Raw genomic sequence first — 17,965 nt, 5'->3', positions numbered from 1 at the left:
ATTATCTACAGCTCGATCACCGCCCCCCCCAGAAACCAAAACCCAAATTCATGACTCAGTGTGCCTAGTCCTGTGGTTTGTACTTCTGTCGCGTCTTTTATAGCCTTTCTCTCTTTCATTCCCACATGTATCATCTGAGACTATGCCCAAAGTGTTGTCTGGAATTACAAGTAACAAGGAAGAAACAGCTTTTCAGGTTAAACACATTCAGGGAGCATTGGGGGGACACAAATTTATTTATCACAGAACTTCTCAGAGCCTTGAATGAGCCAATGTGATTTTTAAAGTATAGATATTCTTTTCTTTTTATTTTGCAAAATAATTCAATTTATGGAAAAAATCTCAAGAATAGCACAATGAACTTCCCAATATTTGTTACCTGGATATATTAATTGTTAACATTTTCTTACATTCTCTCCTCCCTTTTTCTCTTTCTTTCCCTCTTTCTCTCTCATATCTATATCTATACCTATCTCTAAACCTATATCTCTATCTATCTATGAGAGAGAGGATTATTTATATATATGTACATATATATATACACATATATCCTCAATATATATACTATCTATGTATACTGTCAAATGGTTCAGCAGTAATAACATATATAATTATATCTATCTGTATCTATATATAATTATTGCTGAAACATTTGAGAATAAGTTGCATACATACGTAAATACTTCACTTTGTATTTCCTAAGAATAAAAACATCTCATTGTTTCATAAATAGTCCATTGATAAATCCATATGATAAGAAAATTCTTATCTCCCGCATCAGAGGACAGCTATACAATTTGGGAAGTGCTAGTTTACATTATTTCTTTAGGCTCTAAACTCAGTGGTTCCCAAACCTGGCTGCCCATTACTGCCATCATCATTACCGAACAGTAAATGCTTATTGTATACAGATGTAAACATTTCACATGAATGCACTCATTTAATCTTCATAGTAACTCTAAATAATAAGTATTATCATTTCTAGTTTGTACATGAGAAAACTGGGTTACAGAGAGGTTGCCCAGGATGCACAGCTGGTAAGAAACAGAGCTGGCATTTATAGCCAGAATCTGAAGGGTATAATACACTTCTCCCAATGATTCTGTTGGGCAAATAGGTTAACTACTCCTCTCACTGATAGGAAGGCTTTTTGCCTCCTTCTCCTCCAAATTCCAGTTGCTAGATGAATTTACACAAAACACATCTTCTTCTGTTGCTTGTGAGTTAAGCAAATTGTCATTCAATGGAGTGGTTAAGAACCAGGACTTGGAAGTCAGTTCTGGATTTTCATCTTGGCTCTACCCTTAACCAGCTCCATGGTTGTGAGCTGGGCACCTCACTGGACAGTGAGGGTCGGATCAGAGGAGGAGGTATGGCCAACACTCAGGAAAGGGCTTGGCGATCAATCCATGGCAGCTAATAATTGTGGTTATTATTATTGGTGGTGGTGCTGTGTTATAAACCCCTCAGCCACAAATGGGCAAATTATCAACCGATCTTTGTCTCTGTTTCCTCACCTATAGAGTTGGGCTGTTAATATATTGTATTCTAGGAGTGTTGTGGGGATTAGAGAGAGGATGTAGTGTTTCGAATGCTGCCAGGCATATAGTGAGTATACAAGGAATGTTGGTGATTACTATTATTTATTATTTTCTTTATCACTATGCTCCTGACAAAAGGTTCTACTTAGAACAGCTTGAATATGCTCCGTTGTTAGCTGCTTCTGTGTGTTTTTCTTTGCTGTGCTCTCTGCCTGGGACACCATCCCCATTTCCCTGTGTCAAAACCCCAATTGTGTCTCCTCCTGTCCAGCAGTGTCCTTGGTGCCAGGGAAGCCTTTCCCTATCCCCCCATTAGGACTTTATTCATCTCATGGGATACTTATTTCCAGCTTTGTATAGAAATCTCTTGTCTCTTCTCCCCTTGAAGGAGCCCCTTTCCCTACTTCAGGTAACATCTAAGCCAGAGCAGACCCCATAACCTGTTACCCTAAAGAGACCAGAGCCATTTTTAGAAGGTGCTAGATAAAAGCCTGCTTGGAGTCAGGGAAAAAAACCCATAGATCCCTTTGGTACCTCCCATCTGTCTGTTGCCAAGACTCAGAATAAATGCACTGATAGGGACTGACTCCCACCGTTTAAGGGGCTGCTGCTGAGTAACCTCCTGTCTAGGGAGAGACCTTACCACACCAAGAGCTTCCTCATTGCCTAATGGGGGCCCTCCGGGGCTTTATCAAGGACAAGGGAGCTGGGGAGCCTCCTCCACCCAGTGAAACTGATAGAAAGAAATACAATGGGCAGATGGATTGCTACAAAGGCAGGTGGGCAAACAAGACACACAGGCAAGAACCTTCCCTTGCATGAGATGTTTCAACTGCTTTCTGGGGAGGCAGGTAAAAAACAGTCACCAGAGTCCAAGCCCTCCCACTCTTCATTTGCAAACTTTTAGGCATCTTCCTTAGGTAAGCATTTTGGGGGCTCTTTCTAATTCCTGGGGACTGAAATAAACAACAGCTACTGTCCTTCAGAGCCTGCTGGATGCCAGGCCCTTCAAAGGTGTTCTCCCAGTGACTCTCCAGAGTGGCGGGTGTCCCATCCAGCTTCGAGCCTTTCTCTAACGTTCCCTTCTCAGTGAGGTCTACCCGGGACACCCTACTGAAAACTGCAACCCGCCCCCACCTCCACTCCGCATCCCTGCGTTCTCAGTACGACCCTCACCGCCTTCTAATGAGCAGTTTGATTTACTTATTAAACAGGTTTATTGTCTGATTTTCCTCCCACACTCCACAAGGGGGACAACCACAGGGTGGGGCTGGGGGGGTCTTTGCCACTTAGGCTCATTTGGGCATCCCTAGGGCCTACAACAGAGCCTGGATCGTTAATACCATGTATGATCTATGAATCGTTTATCATCGTTCATTTATTTTCCTTTTCAAAAATATTGTTTAGTTTTATATTGAAGTATAGTTGACAATAATTACAATGTCAAATAATTGTCCATAATTAATTGACAATAATTTACAATGTTGTATTAGTTTCATCATTCATTTAACCCGTCCCCTTCTGATGAACACTTGGCTGTTGTAAACCTTCTGCTGTTATAAACACACTGCAGTAAACATCCTTGGGCAAATATCTTTGCACATTTGTGCATTTATATCATAGTAGAGATTCTTCCATATAGAAGTGCTAAGTCAAAAGTTATGGAAAGTCTCAATAGATACTGCCAATAGCTCTTCCAAAAAGACTGTTTCCATTTAGACTCCCACTAAGAGTGCATGAGAGGGCTCGCTAAGGATTGGTGAAATTGGGATGGGGGTGGGGAGGATCCCGACTCATCTACACTTGCTGAACCTCTAATATCTGCAAGTGTAGAATCTTAATGTTAAAGGGACGTAAAAATTCATCTCGTTCTCCTCCAACTCCCTTCCCAAGGCAGTAATCCTCTCCAACACAGCTTTGTTCTTAATTCTTTCCTTGTCAGGGACAGAGGTCAAACTTCCCTCCTATGGTTTTCAGGATAAATTGCTACTGACAGGTGACTGGGTCAAAATCTGCTTTCCTATAACCCCACCCCACCTATCCCGGCTCCATTCTCAGGAGCCACAAAAAACTGGGCTAATCCTTTTTCCATGTGACAGCTCTTAAAATATTGGAAGACTGTATCAAATCTCCTCTAAGACTTCTTCCAGGGTAAACCTCCCCAGCTCCAGCCAGATACACCCCCTGGATATGACAGTGTTGACCTGGGAACCCTTTAGGTTAGTGGCCAAGCGTAAAAGCTTTAGGGTCCCCAGGCTTAAGTTCAAGTCCCTGTTCCCACACTTTCCAGCTGTCTGACCTTGGCTAAGTCACTTTTCAGACTTTAGTTTCTTCCCTTGAATAAATTATATAACAATAGTGCCCACCTTATAAGGTTGCTGGCTGGGACACATTCTTACACACACACACATACACACGCACACACACACACACACATCTAAAACTATATTTTATGATGGTGTTGGTATAAAGACAAATATAATAAAGGCAGGGTTATATTTATTTATTTTTCTTCTGATTCCAAAAGAATTAAAACATTTTCCTGGGGACTTCAACGTACCGTGGCCTTAGACTGTGCCTTCTGTAACTGATGGATACATGGGCTCTGGTAACTGGGGGAGTGAAAAAGAGAAAATAGGCCAAGTATATAAAGTTCTTACCACAGGGCCTGGATCTTTGTAACTTAATAAATGATGATCACAAATTTAAAAAGGACTGTGCAGAGAACAGAGTGTGACACTGAGAACGTTTCCCCACAGACCTCTTTATCGGTGCCTGTGGGCTTTGCAGACCCAGCTTCTGAACACAAGTAACACAGCCTGTGCCTTCTCATCTTGCCCGCAAGCGTCTCGTGAGAGAGTTGGTAAAAAAGATCCAGAGTCTATGGCATTTATGTTGAGAAAAGAGGTGTCTCATCTGCTCAGACTTCTATAACAAAATACCACAGACTGGGTTCGATCCCTGGTCTGCTAAACAACAGAAATTGATTTCTCACAGTGCAGGAGGCTGGGAAGTTCAAGATCAAGGTGCCAGCACGGTCACCTTCTGGTGAGGGTCCTCTTCCTGGTTGATAGCTGGTGCCTTCTCGCCGCGTCCTTACATGGTGGAAGGGGGCAAAGGAGCTCTCTGGGTTCTCTTTTAATCTTTTGTTTTGTTTTGTTTTTTGTTTTGGCCGTGCCACGCGGCATGTGGGATCTTAGTTCCCCGACCAGGGATCGAACCCGCACCGTCTGCAGTGGAAGCACAGAGTCTTAGCCACTGGACTGCCAGGGAAGTCCCAAAGCTAATCTTTTTGTTTGTTTGTTTTGTTTTTGTTTTGGGGTCTCTTTTATAAAGGCATTAATCTCATTCATGAGAGCTCCATCCTCATGACCTCATCATCTCTCAAAGACCCCACCTCCTAATACCATCACATTGGGGATTTGAATTTCAACATGGATTTGAGGGGGGTGGGGGGACACAAACACTCAGGCCGTACCAAGAGGAAATACACATTTCTTCAAAAGAAACCTCTTCAAAAGAGGGTCAAAAAAATCCATGGACTAGTAGAAGATATTTGAAATATATGTAAATGGCAAAGCATTTATACCTAGACTAAAGAGAGCTCCCTGAAATCATTAAGAAAAAGACAGTTGATAGAAAAATGGCAAAAGATTTTAAGAAGCCCTTGCAAAAAGGAAGAAATCGATATGGCTAATGAAAAAAAAAAGTACTCAGCTTCATTTGTAATCAGGGAAATGCAAATTGAAACCACAATGAGATACCACTACATACTCTACCTACAGCACTTTTTCTGGATACATGTTATATTTTACCATTAGCATGTGTTTTTAAAATGTATACAATCACAAGGTAAACAAAAAATTGCAAAAAAACAAATAAGTGAAAATTCTCCCTACCACTGGACCTCCAAACCCCTCCCTCCAAATACGTCCTGTTACTAATGGCTGGTGAGGCCTTTCAGAGACTGTGCTTGCCGTAGCATCTATGCATAAGCAGCCACCTTTCCTCAGATAATTAGTGCCATACTTACATCAGTTAGGGTTTGAACAGGGAAGCAGAACCAGTATGAGTCCTTACAACTCATAATAAGGGATTTATTATTGAAATTAAGTCTTATAAAACTGTGGATGCTGGTGGGGAATTCAATGGGCCTAAAGTTGCTGGAGATCAGCAAGGCCAGCAGTTGCGGGGTGGGGGGAAGCTAGACATGAATTGGAAAGAAGGAAGGCAAGCTACAACCCATATCTGTTTCTGACATTGTCCTTTTTATTACAGTCATTCTGGTGTGTATAATGTGGTATCGCATTGTGATTTGCTGAAATATTTTAAAGTAAGTTACAGAGATCATGACATTTCACCTTAAATACTCCAGTATACCACTCTAAAAAATTATCACTTCTGTCAGTTCAGAAAAGTTTTTTTTTTTAATTATTATTTTCTTGATAATTTTCTCTCCTTTATTTTCCCAGTTTTATTTTTCTCAAATTCTTATTATTTGGATATTGGACCTTCCGTTGTGGTCTTCTAATGTTCTTTATTTCCTCTTCTCTCTGGAAGACTTCTTCAATTTTTTTCTTCCTCTTGTTTCATTGAATATTTTTTACTTCTTAGTTTCTTGATTTCCAAGAGCTTGTTGTTGTTGTTGTTCCCTGAATATTCCTTTTAAAAGATATCTTGTTCTTGGGACTTCCCTCGTGGTGCAGTGGTTGAGAGTCCACCTGCCGATGCAGGGGACATGGGCCAGTGAGCCATGGCCGCTGAGCCTGCACGTCCAGAGCCTGTGCTCCGCAACAGGAGAGGCCACAACAGTGAGAGGCCCGCGTACCACAAAAAAAAAAAAAAAAAAAAGATATCTTGTTCTTTACAACTTAAATTTATACAGTGCTGTATATCAATTACATCTTAACACTAGAAAGAAAAATAAATAAATACATTTTAATTAAAAAAAAAGATAGCCTGTTCGGTTCCAGGAATGCTATATCATCTATTATCTCTCTAAGATGTTTATGGCAGATTTTTAGAAGTTTACTTCATTCCTCTCATTGTCACTGTTTCTCCAAATCCCATTTTCCTGCTTGTTTTGGAGTTGTCTTTCATAATAAAAGCTTTTCTCAGATGACTGGAGTCTTTGGCTGGTAAAATGTGTGTACACATATATTGACAGCATCACTGTTCACAGTAGGCAAAAGATGGAAACAGTCCAAATGTTCAACTGATGAATGGCTGAACAATGTGTGGTACATCCATACAATGAACTATTACTCAGCCATTGAAAGGAATGAAATGCAGGTACTTGCTACAATGTGGATGAACCTCAAAAATATTATGCTAAGTGAAAGAAGCCAGACAAAAGGTCACATAATGTATGATTCCGTTTACAAATTCCATTTGACGATTTTCATTATTCATGGTAGATATGTTCTACAGCGTCTCCAGGAACACTTAGTTATTGAATACGGAATCGCTTCTTCTAGGGAAATACAGTTCCTGTGAACCTCTGTTCACAACATTTTCATGAACCAATCAACACATAATCTTGATTTATATGTGCTTCTGTTAAAAGACATCTTATTTAGGGAATTCCCTGGCAGTCCAAGTTAGGACTCCGTGCTTTCATGGCCGAGAGCTCAGGTTCAATCCCTGGTCGGGGAACTAAGATCCTGCAAGCCGTGCGGCGCAGCCAAAAATAAAAAAAAAATTTTTTTAATTCTTATTTAATACATTGTTGGTTCATTAACATTGAACTCACGGCCAACAGCACTAAAACTCATGCATGAACAAAGCTTACCTAACACATGTAATTTCTTGGAACACTAGCCAGCACTTCAGCACTATACCTGGGACTATTTTAAACAGCGAAATCACAAACAAAAGGCACGAAAATGCAAAATGTGGCACAAAATATACCATGAACACTTGTTTAGAGTATGAGAGCTGAAATAAGAAGGGTGTTGCCTCTTTCATCCTCAGCTGGGAACATGCATGTAGAGCAAGTCAAATTTGTTGCTGCTCCACCAATGACCAGGAAAGTCCACAACTATCAATTTTTTTTTAGGATTTATTTTTACGTATTTATTTATTTTGGCTGTGCCGGGTCTTAGTTGTGGCTCATGGGATCTTTGTTGCAGCATGCGGACTTCTTAGTTGCAGCATGCGGACTTCTTAGTTGAGGCATGCAGACTCATTTGCGGCATGCGGGATCTAGTTCTTCAACCAGGGATGGAACCTGGGCCCCCTGCATTGGGAGCATGGAGTCTTACCCACTGGACCACCAGGGAAGTCTCTTGATTTTGAAATTACAAATAAGTTAAAGTTAATGTAGTAAGACAAATTCAGAAATATGGAATCCACATATAATGAGGATTACCTGCATACAGAATAATCCAGAATACGTCAATCCCTAGGGACAGAATTCAGATGGATGCTTGCAGAGACGGGGGAGAGGGGCCTGGGAAGCAACTGCTTATGTGCATGGGTTTCCTTTTGGGATGATGACAATGACTTGAAGCTAAATAGAGTTGGTGGTTACACAACATTGAGAATGTACTAAATACCAGTGAATTGTTCATTTTGAAATGGTGACTTTTATGTTATATGAATTTCATCCAAAAAAAAATTGACGTATCACTCTAAGCAGGACTCTGAATCTCTCTTTTCCCTTTGGTGTGATTATCCACCTTCAGATCATGGCTGCTCCAAGAAACTGAGTGAAGACAACCCACAAGGACATAAAACTTGAGCAAACAATACACGAACATTGTTTTAAACTACTGAGATTTAGGGATTTTTGTTACTGCAGCATAACTGAGCCTGTGTTGATTATTTCAGAGGTCTAAGCCTGACTGTCATCATTGTGGGAGCCAAGTGGGGTTGGGAGCTTGGAAATCTCACCATTTCTAGATACCCTCTCACTTCATCCTCCTGTTTTCAGTTTCATGACTCACTCTATCCTCTACTCTGCCCCTTCCCAAATCTAGACTTTCTAAAACTTCCTGTCTTATGCTGTGGCTGGGAAAGATAGAGTCACCTGCTCTATAGGGTGGAAGAATCCACCCTCTCCTTATACTGACTTCCACACAGTTCTTCAGCTTTTGGTCCCAACTCACCCCAGCCTCCATATATGATGGGCATTTTCGGTTTCTCAGATTCCTCTGGTTTGTCCACTGGGGATTAGCTTAGTTCTTGGCCTCCGTCTCTGTGTTTGGCTAATTCACTTCCCACCTGTTTTCTATCTTCTGAAATTTTGTCAACATTCTTCATCTAATGTTGTTTCCTCTCCTATTCTCCTTTTCCTCATTAGTTTAACCTTCCTTATTCCTCAGTGGTCATTTCAGGGAGGTTATGGGAGGGAGCAGGGAGAAAATGTGTTTAATTTGTCATGACTTACTGGGGTCATGAGTGTTTTCCTGTTCATCAGCTATAGACCAGCATAACCGTTTCTGGTGGGTGTGTAGCCTCCCATTATAGGGACGTATCCTCCCACAAAGGATATTTGGCGACGTCTGGAGACATTTTTGGTTGTCACAATGGGTTTTGGGATGAGGGGGCTACTGGCATCTAATGCGTAGTGGACAGGGGTGCAGTCAAACATCCTACGATGCTCAGGACAGCCCCACAACAAAGAATTATCTGGACCAAATGTCAGTAGGACATTGAGAAACTCAGAAGTTCTCAATGTTCAAACTCAGTGTTCTAAAGGGTTCCTATTGTCTTCAGGATAAAATTCAGACTCCACAGCACGGCCTACAACACCCCAGCCTACATTTCCTGCACTCCCCCTGGCTCACCATGCTCCAGCCACAGCATCTTCTTTCTATTCCTGGAACACACCAAGCTTGTTTCTGCCACAGGACCTTTGCACTTGCTGTTTCCTTAGCCTGAATCTCTCTTTCCTGGGTTTTCTGGTTGCTGACATCCTCACTTCAGGTCTCAGTTCAAATGTCACCTCCTTTGTGAGACCCTGACCAACCCAACTTCTCCTCTCCCCCCACCCCCACCCTCATCCTTATCCAAGGAACAGTCTATTATATTTATTGTACTCTTCAAAGTATCAACTCCTGAAACTGGCTGTTTTTCTTCCTTTGTTTATATTTGTTTATCACTATGATATCTCATGAGAGCAGGGACCTGTCAGTCTTGATCTTGAGCATTTTGCCTGCACATGGTTTCTGCTCAGGAGATGGACAAAAGGTCTTGTTTAGTGATCTTCAAGTATTTTACTTGTGTTTCTTCTTAAATAATTTCTAAGAACTCTGTACCCCTTGCATATTTTTAACTTGACATCTAAAATTTTTTTTTAATAAATTTATTTATTTATGGCTGTGTGGGGTCTTCGTTGCTGTGCACGGGCTTTCTCTAGTTGTGGCGAGTGGGGGCTACTCTTCATTGCGGTGCATGGGCTTCTCATTGCGGTGGCTTCTCTTGTGGCGGAGCACGGGCTCTAGGCACACGAGCCTCAGTAGTTGTGGCGCGCAGGCTTAGTTGCTCTGCGGCATGTGCGATATTCCCGGACCAGGGCTTGAACCCGTGTCCCCTGCATTGGCAGGTGGATTTTTAACCACTGCCCAACCAGGGAAGTCCCTAAAATTTGTTTATTGTAAGTTTAAATAGTTGCAGTCTTAATTTCCTAGTTATTATAAATATTGATATTTTAGAATATAATTTTACTTCATACTTTTAAATATACCTATCATCATTTATTTTTAAAAATCCATGAACATAATCACACACCATCATGGAAACAAATGGAAAACCTTGTAGGGAAAAAAAAAGAACAGGTTTTTAACAACTGGAAGTTTAATTTTACCATTTTTTTTCTCCTTGAACTTGTATTTCCATTCTATTTCTCCCACAGACTTCTATTCTAATATTGATATAAGATGTGAAAAGTTTTAAAATTAACCACCAGATCATACTTCTATGCAACAAAATGCTTGTAAGTTATGTTAATATATATGTGTATATATATATTAATGTCCGGTTTCCCTAAGACTCTAATTTTGAAGAGTATCGTGTGTTCATAAGGCTCTAAGTGTTAAATGGATAATTAATAAGAACCTGCTGCATAAAAAAAATAAATAAAATTAAAATTTAAAAAAAGGCTCTAAGTGTTAAAATTTTTCTCTAAATTATCATTACAATTATTATTTGAATATAATTGATCAAAACAACATAAATATACCACATTATGATCAGTAATTGTTATACATTGAAAAGTATGTTTTATCTAAATGAGTCTTTTAATAAGATGGATGGGCTAGTTATTTTTTGGTGTTTTTTGGGGGGTTGTCCATCTGTCTGTGGATAAATATTACTTATTGCTGGAATGGGATAGTGTTTAGAAGAAGCTCTATTCCTTTTTTTTTTTTTTTTTTTCTTTTATAAAGTAAATACTGAGAAATGTTTTTCACATAAACAGGAGACTGGAATGGAAATTTTGTCACAGCCAAGTAATTCAAGGTCACCCATGTTTTTAAAAAAATATTTATTTATTTATTTGGTTGCACCGGGTCTCAGTTGCGGCAGGTGGGCTCCTTAGTTGTGGCATGTGAACTCTTAGTTGCGGCATGTGGGATCTAGTTCCCTGACCAGTGATCGAACCCGGGCATCCTGCATTGGGAGCGTGGAGTCTTATCCACTGCACCACCAGGGAAGTCCCCAAGGTCACCCATGTTTGAATGCCTATTTGCCACACATCACATTATGATTCATTACCAGAAATTATTTGTAATAATCTATTATCCAACAAGTCTTGCAGTGCCTCCTTCATGTTGGTTGGAAGCAAATAGGAAATCATCCGAATTGCAAAAGGATTTGTTACCCAGTCCTTAGGGTCATTGCCTTTCCTAGCCACACACTATTATGTTTATGCTTTTGTTCGGCATCCAGGTTTTTACACCACAGCACAACATGCCTTAAGTAAGTTTCAAGATGACTGAGAAGCATTTGCCTTACTTTTACAAAGTGGAGGAAGGACAGTTGTGAAGGCAGGAACACCTTGGACGCAGGCCCTTTCTCAGGCGTCTTAGTTCTAGGAGAGAGAACACACAGAAGCTGAGATCTAAACAGATTCTCTTTCTCCTCTATTGAGATATAATTTCATAAAGGTATGTTTTATACAGATATAGTTTAATAAAATACACCCATTTGAAGTATCCACTTTGATGATGGGTTCTGACATGTATACACCTAATTTCCACTGCATTCAAGACATGGAAAATTTCCATCATTCCAGAAAGTTCCCTCATGTTCCCTTGCAGTCAATCCCCCCTCACCCAGTAGCTCCTATTCCGGGAAGAATGTATACTAACCTGAATCCAATCAAGCCTTTAGATCTAACGTTTACAGAAAATACAGGGGACAGAGGAACGCAGTAAACCATGCCAATGAAGAAACAAAAAAGGAGAAATCCAGAATGTGGGGTATTCTACAGTATAATTGTCTTGCTCTCCTCAACAGGACAATGTTTTATATATATATGAGAGTGGGGAGTATTCTAGATTAAAAGACACTTAAGAGACGAAACTACTAAATGTAGTACATGATCCTTAATTGTAGGAAAGTAAAAATTGGATCGGACTGAGAGATCCAAAACTCAGCCAGGCTGGGTAACAGACATAATAAAGCTGGCTGCAAAGTTAACAGAAAATAGTATTTCTTCCAAGGACACTCATAGATTTAAAGTGCCACAGTACCCCCCCTCTTTGAGTGACCACTACTTTCTTACTCACTGAGAAACTTTGTTCTCTAAAATTATAGAAAATTTGCAGTTTGAAATTCTATGAGTACCAATGACATGCCTTTCTCTCTCCTGGAGCTCAGACGCTGAGAAGCTGCCTTGAGTTCCAAGCCAGACACAGAGCTTCAGATAATGGTGCTCTGAATACAGTGGTCCACAATTATTGAACGCTGTAGTTTCGCAAAAACAGGACCCTGGGTCCACTTGGCAGTCCAGGCTGATATTAGCCCTTTTACTCCTCGACCTCTTTGAGCATATCAAACCCTGCTTCCCAGCTGCTAGCCCTGCTTCTGCCCCTCCCTGCCCAGCCCATGGTCTTGTCGACTGACAAAAAATGAACAGCCTAAAAGCTGAGATTATTAAATTATTAAAAAATTATGTTTTATTGTATGGACTTTCTGAGGACTCAAACCTGGGAGGCAGCCTCTCCAGATAGCTCTGAGGGCCTGCTCTGAAGAGGCAAGGGAGGAGCCAGGATATACAGGAGTTTTTGCAACAAAAGCCAGGTAGTTGGATCATCACAAGGTTACTGTTAATCAAAGAAAGCCAGGCATCTCAAGCCGATGAATTTAGTGCTTCTCTATGCATGGGAAGATGCAAGAATCTGAGCTCACTGAAATCATTCCTTTGATAGGCACCTTAACTATCCAGGGCCAGTATCCTGCTTTTCTCCACCCTGAATCCTCTCAGGGTGCACAGTTGGAGTTGGCTGCAGGGGCCGATGGCTTGATGGCCACAACATCCTTTGTTTACTGATATGGCAGGTGACATTCTTCATCACAGTCTATTTTTCACCCAGCAGCCCAAGGGATGCTGATAAACTCAAGTCACACCAGCTCCTCTGCTCAATTCCCTCCCGTGACCTCCTGCTTCACTCCAAGGATAACCAAGTCGTCGCTGGGGCCTACGAGGCCCCATGTGAACTGGCTGCATCTCCATTCCAACCCCCCTGGGTTCTCTGCTCTTCCCCAAGCTTGGCTGTCTTGCCTCAGCCCAGGCCTTTGATTTAGTACTCCCCCAAAATCCACTCTCACTTCGTACATTTACTTAAATGCCACCTCCTTGGCCTGTCTTCCCTGATCACTGAGTCTAGATATCCATCCTCCTGACCCATACTGTACATTTTTCTTCTCAGCATTTAACTATCCTAAGTCATCTATATTAAACTCTGTCCTATTTATCTTGTAAACAGGTAAATCGCTTTCTCTCTCCCACTAGAATCTCAGCTCCACCAGAAGTGTGGGCAGGGGATTTTGGTATGTTTTGCTCCCTGATGTAGGCCAAACTCCTAGACCAGAGGTCAGTACAATTTTTCAGGTAAAGAGCAAGGCAGTAAACATTTTAGGCTTTTTGGTCACGCGGTCTCTGTTGCAACTACCCAGTTCTGAGGTTGTAGCATGAAAACAGCCTTGAAAAATACATAAAAGGGGACTTCCCTGCTGGTGCAGCAGTTTAGAATCCACCTGTCAATGCAGGGGACACGGGTTCGAGCCCTGGTCTAGGAAAATCCCACATGCCTCGGAGCAACTAAGCCCATGCGCCACAACTACTGAGCCTGAGCTCTAGAGCCCGTGAGCCACAACTAGAGAAAGCCCGCACACAGGAACAAAGACCCAACGCAGCCAAAAAAAAAAAGAAAGAAAGAATTCCATAGAGCATTAAAAAATAAAATACATAAAAGGACATGTGGGACTGTGTTCCAATAAAACTTTATTTATACAAACAGGTGGCTGGTGGTAGTTTGCCATCTCCTGCCCAGAACACAGTTTGGCAATAAATATTTGCTGATTGAATTGTGAAGGAAGATAAAGTCATGCTCTTATTCTAGGAGGAAGAAGAACCAATTAAAAAATTTCAGGGACTTCCCTAGTGGTCCAGTGGCTGAGACTCTGCACTCTCAATGCAGGGGTCGGGGTTCGACCCCTGGTCAGGGAACTAGATCCCGCAGGCCACAACTAAATATCCCACATGCCACAACTAAAGATCCCATGTGCTGCAGCTAAGACCCGATGCAGCCAGATAAATAAATAAATAAATAAATAAATAAAAAGAATTTGAGGGTCTGGCAGGAATAATTGGGGAAAGGAAGGGTAAAAGACAATTAAAAAAAAAATTCAGATCGTGTTAGAGCAGGGGTGAGATGAGGGGATGGTGGGTACTCGAGGTAAATGAAGTAGGGAAGCCTCTCTAAGGAGATGGCATTCGAGCTTAGGCTGGGCGAGCAGGGAGCCCAGGCTACTTGAAGCTTCAGAGGCTGAGGGTTCCAGGCAGAGGGATCGGCAGGGGGAAAGATTTGGAGGTGGGTTGGGCTTGGGGTGTTCAAGAAACAGAAAGCTCTCAGTGTGGCTGCAGCAGCACAGCGACTGAAGACAAAGGGGTTCAAGATGACATTGGGGATGGGCAAGAACCATATCATAGAGGCCTAGTAGGATTTTTTTTTTAAACCACTCTATTTTGCTTTCTTTTTTCATATATTTTTTATTGTGACAAGATGTACACAACATAAAATTTACCATCTTGACCATTTTTAAGTGTATAGTTCTGTGCCATTAATTATACTCATACTGTTGTCCAACTGTCCCCACCATCCGCCTCCAAAACTTTTTCTTCTTCTCAGATGGAAACTCTATATTCATTAAACACTAAGTCCCCATCTCCCACCTTACCCCTTGCAACCACCATTCTACTGTCTCTATGAACTTGACTACTCTAGGAACTTCATATAAGTGGGTGCATACAATATTTCTCCTTTTATGACTGTCTTATTTCACTTGGCATAATGTCTTCAAAGTTCACCCTTGTAGCATGTGTCAAATTTTCTTTCCCTTTTAAGGCTGAATAATATTCCATTACATGTATAGATGACATTTTGTTTATCTATTCATCTGTTGATGGACACCTGGGCTGCTTTCACTTCCTGGCTATTGTGAACAATGCTGCTATGAACATGGGATGGGTGTGGAAATATCTTTTTAAGTTCCTGCTTTTACTTCTTTTGGGGGTCTACCCAGAAATGGAATTGCTGGATCACATCCAGTAGGATTTTGTATTAAGCACGATAGGAGGCCAGGGGGGCTTTATGCAGGGGTGTTGTTTCCTTGCTTTAATAGGACTCCTCTGGTTGCTGTGTTGAGCTCTGATTGCAGTGGGGAGGGACAGGGATGGGGAGACCGGGCAGGAGGCTGTTACAGCAGTCCAGGTGAGAGACAGCAGTAGCTGGAAGATTCCAGTATGGCTGGGGAGGCCTATATGAAGCAAGTAAATTAGATGATTACAAATAGTGAAAAGTCCTGTGAAATAAATGAACAGGAACATGGTACTCTGATTTCAGGGAAAAACAAAAAGGATCTCTCTGGCATTCTTGATATATGATTCACTCAACTCATGGTCTACCAGGGCTGCTGATGCTTGAAATCCAGATCCCGCATTTTCACCATCAATTTATTTTGTTTGCTTTCATTGAGTGGGTTTGGCCCAGGGCCCAGAGCTGCTGGGTCTGAGGGTGTTCATTACTGTACTTGAGCCACAGGTGGGAAGGAAGGGGCTTGGAAAGAAGGGGGAGGGGAAGACTTGTGAGTCTGTGGCTGAAAAAGAAGTGCGGAGAGGGTTTGGTGGTTAAAGCAGGGCTGAGTCTCCTCTCTGCCACATCCCAGCTGGGGGATCATGGGCAAATTATCTCATCCCTCTAACCATCAGTTTCTGCTCCTGGAAAACGGTATCCTCATTCATTTGGTCTGTCGTCCGCTTGCTTCTCACGAAGGCAGAGATCTTTGTTTTGTTTACCGAAGCGTCTACAGCACCTACATGGTAGGCCCCAATACATATTTTTATTTTATTTATTTATTTTCTATTTCAAATTTTCGTGTAAGTTATAACTTTTTTTTTTTTTTTTTGGCTGCACCGTGTGGCATGTGGGATCTTAGTTTCCCGACCAGGGATCGAACCTGTGCCCCCTGCAGTGGCAGCACAGAGTCCTAACCATTGGACCACCAGGGAATTCCCTAATGTATAACTTTTACAAAGCAAAGCATAGCAAACTTAAGTGTCCAGCTCAACAAATTTTAAGATGTGTGTGTGTGTAAACCATCTAATGACCACCAGATCAAGTTATAGAACATTTCCAGCTCTCCAGCAGGCTCTCTTGTACCTCGCCCTAATCACACTCCCTAAAGGTAACCACTATTCTGACATCAATCAACATTTATTAGTTTTTGCCTGTGCTTGGACTTCATCTAAATGGGATCATGAAAAATGTACTCTTTCATGTTTGGCTTCTTTTGCTCCTTATTATGTGTTGTGAGATTTGTCCATAATGTTACATGCGTTAGTAGTTTGATCCTTTTTATGTTTTTGCTGTGTCACATCACAATTTATTCATCCTTTTGACTATTGATGGACAGTCAGGCTGTCTCTAGTTCTGGGCTATTTGAATAAAGCTGTTCTGGACATTTTTGGTAGATGGTCTTTTGGTCTTTTGATGACAGATTTTGGTCTTTTGACGGACAAAAGCACTCCTTTCTCTAGGAAAGGAGTGGAATTGCTATGTTACCGTGTAGTTGTATGTTTAGCTTTAGCAAAAATTGCCAAACGGTTTTCCAAAGTGGTTGAACCAATTTTCACTTCCACTAACAGAGGGTGAGTTTCGGTTGTTCCGCGTCTTTGCCAAGACTTGGCCTTTTCATTTCAGTCATTCTGGTGGGTGTGTAATGGTATTTCACTGGGTTTTACTTGCATTTCCCTGATGACTAATGATGTTGAGCACCTTTTCATAAAAATAAATATTTGTTGAAAGAATGGATGAATAAAGAATTTGAATAAAAATGGAAAGAAATCTGACCATCTTGTACCCTGCTTAAAATCCAGAAATGGCTCCCCATCACTCGTGGGGCCAGGCTGAAACCCCTCCTCCAGCCAACAAGATCTTGCATGCTCTGGCCCCTCCTGATCCCTCCTGCCCCAGATAAGTCCCTTCTGCTTCTGTCTCTGATTCCTACCACCCAGACTGTCTTCAGGTTCCTCCAGGGACTTGCTCTGTCCTGCTTCATCGTTTTCCATAAGCTGTTTTCTTCATCCCAGAACACAGCCCAGGCCTCATGAAACCAGACGCATCACTTGTATCCCAGTTCAAAAGACCCTTCCTCCAGGAAGCCTTCACTGACTTCCACTGCCAGTAGGCCAGGAGGACCCTTTAAAACCCTCTTACTCCCACTTTTTCTTCCTAGCTTTTATCACAGCTGTAAATATACTTTGTGTGATTATTTGATTAACCTGTTCCCCTCCCATTAAAAAAAAACACTTTAAACACCCTTCCCCCGCAAGAAACCCCAACACTTTAAGCACCATAAGAGCAGCAACTTTGTCCTGTTTCCAGAAAGACCTGGCGTATAGTAGATGCTCAGTAAGTATTTGTTAAATGTATAAATGTCAAAGCAACAGCTCAAAGAGCATTATAACCTGAAAGTAATTATCCCATAAAAGCTCACTCACCCTGAGGGGAACCTGAGCCAATAAAAAAAAGTCACAAAAAACAATGCTATCTCCCTCCCTCCCTCACTAGGTTCATGGCAGGGCAGTGGCAGGGGGAGGGGGGGCTGTGTCAAGTTCAATCACTCTTCCTGTTTTATTTGGTGCAGCTGGTGTGTGTGTGTGTGTGTGTGTGTGTGTGTGTGTGTGTGTGTGTGTG

General features: G+C 41.6%; 1 pseudogene; it reads right to left on the bottom strand.

Annotated features, from left to right (window-relative positions):
- LOC113626591 (transforming protein RhoA pseudogene) overlaps positions 1–17,965 on the bottom strand; it is a 29,778-nt pseudogene that overhangs the window by 10,397 nt on the left and 1,416 nt on the right.

Source organism: Aethalodelphis obliquidens, unplaced genomic scaffold (genome assembly GCF_003676395.1).
Source record: "Aethalodelphis obliquidens isolate GAN/ISIS:26980383/991018 unplaced genomic scaffold, ASM367639v1 scaffold18, whole genome shotgun sequence".
Classification (NCBI taxonomy): Eukaryota; Metazoa; Chordata; class Mammalia; order Artiodactyla; family Delphinidae; genus Aethalodelphis; species Aethalodelphis obliquidens.
Note: the sequence above shows the minus strand (reverse complement) of the source record. Positions and strands in the feature narration are given on the sequence as shown.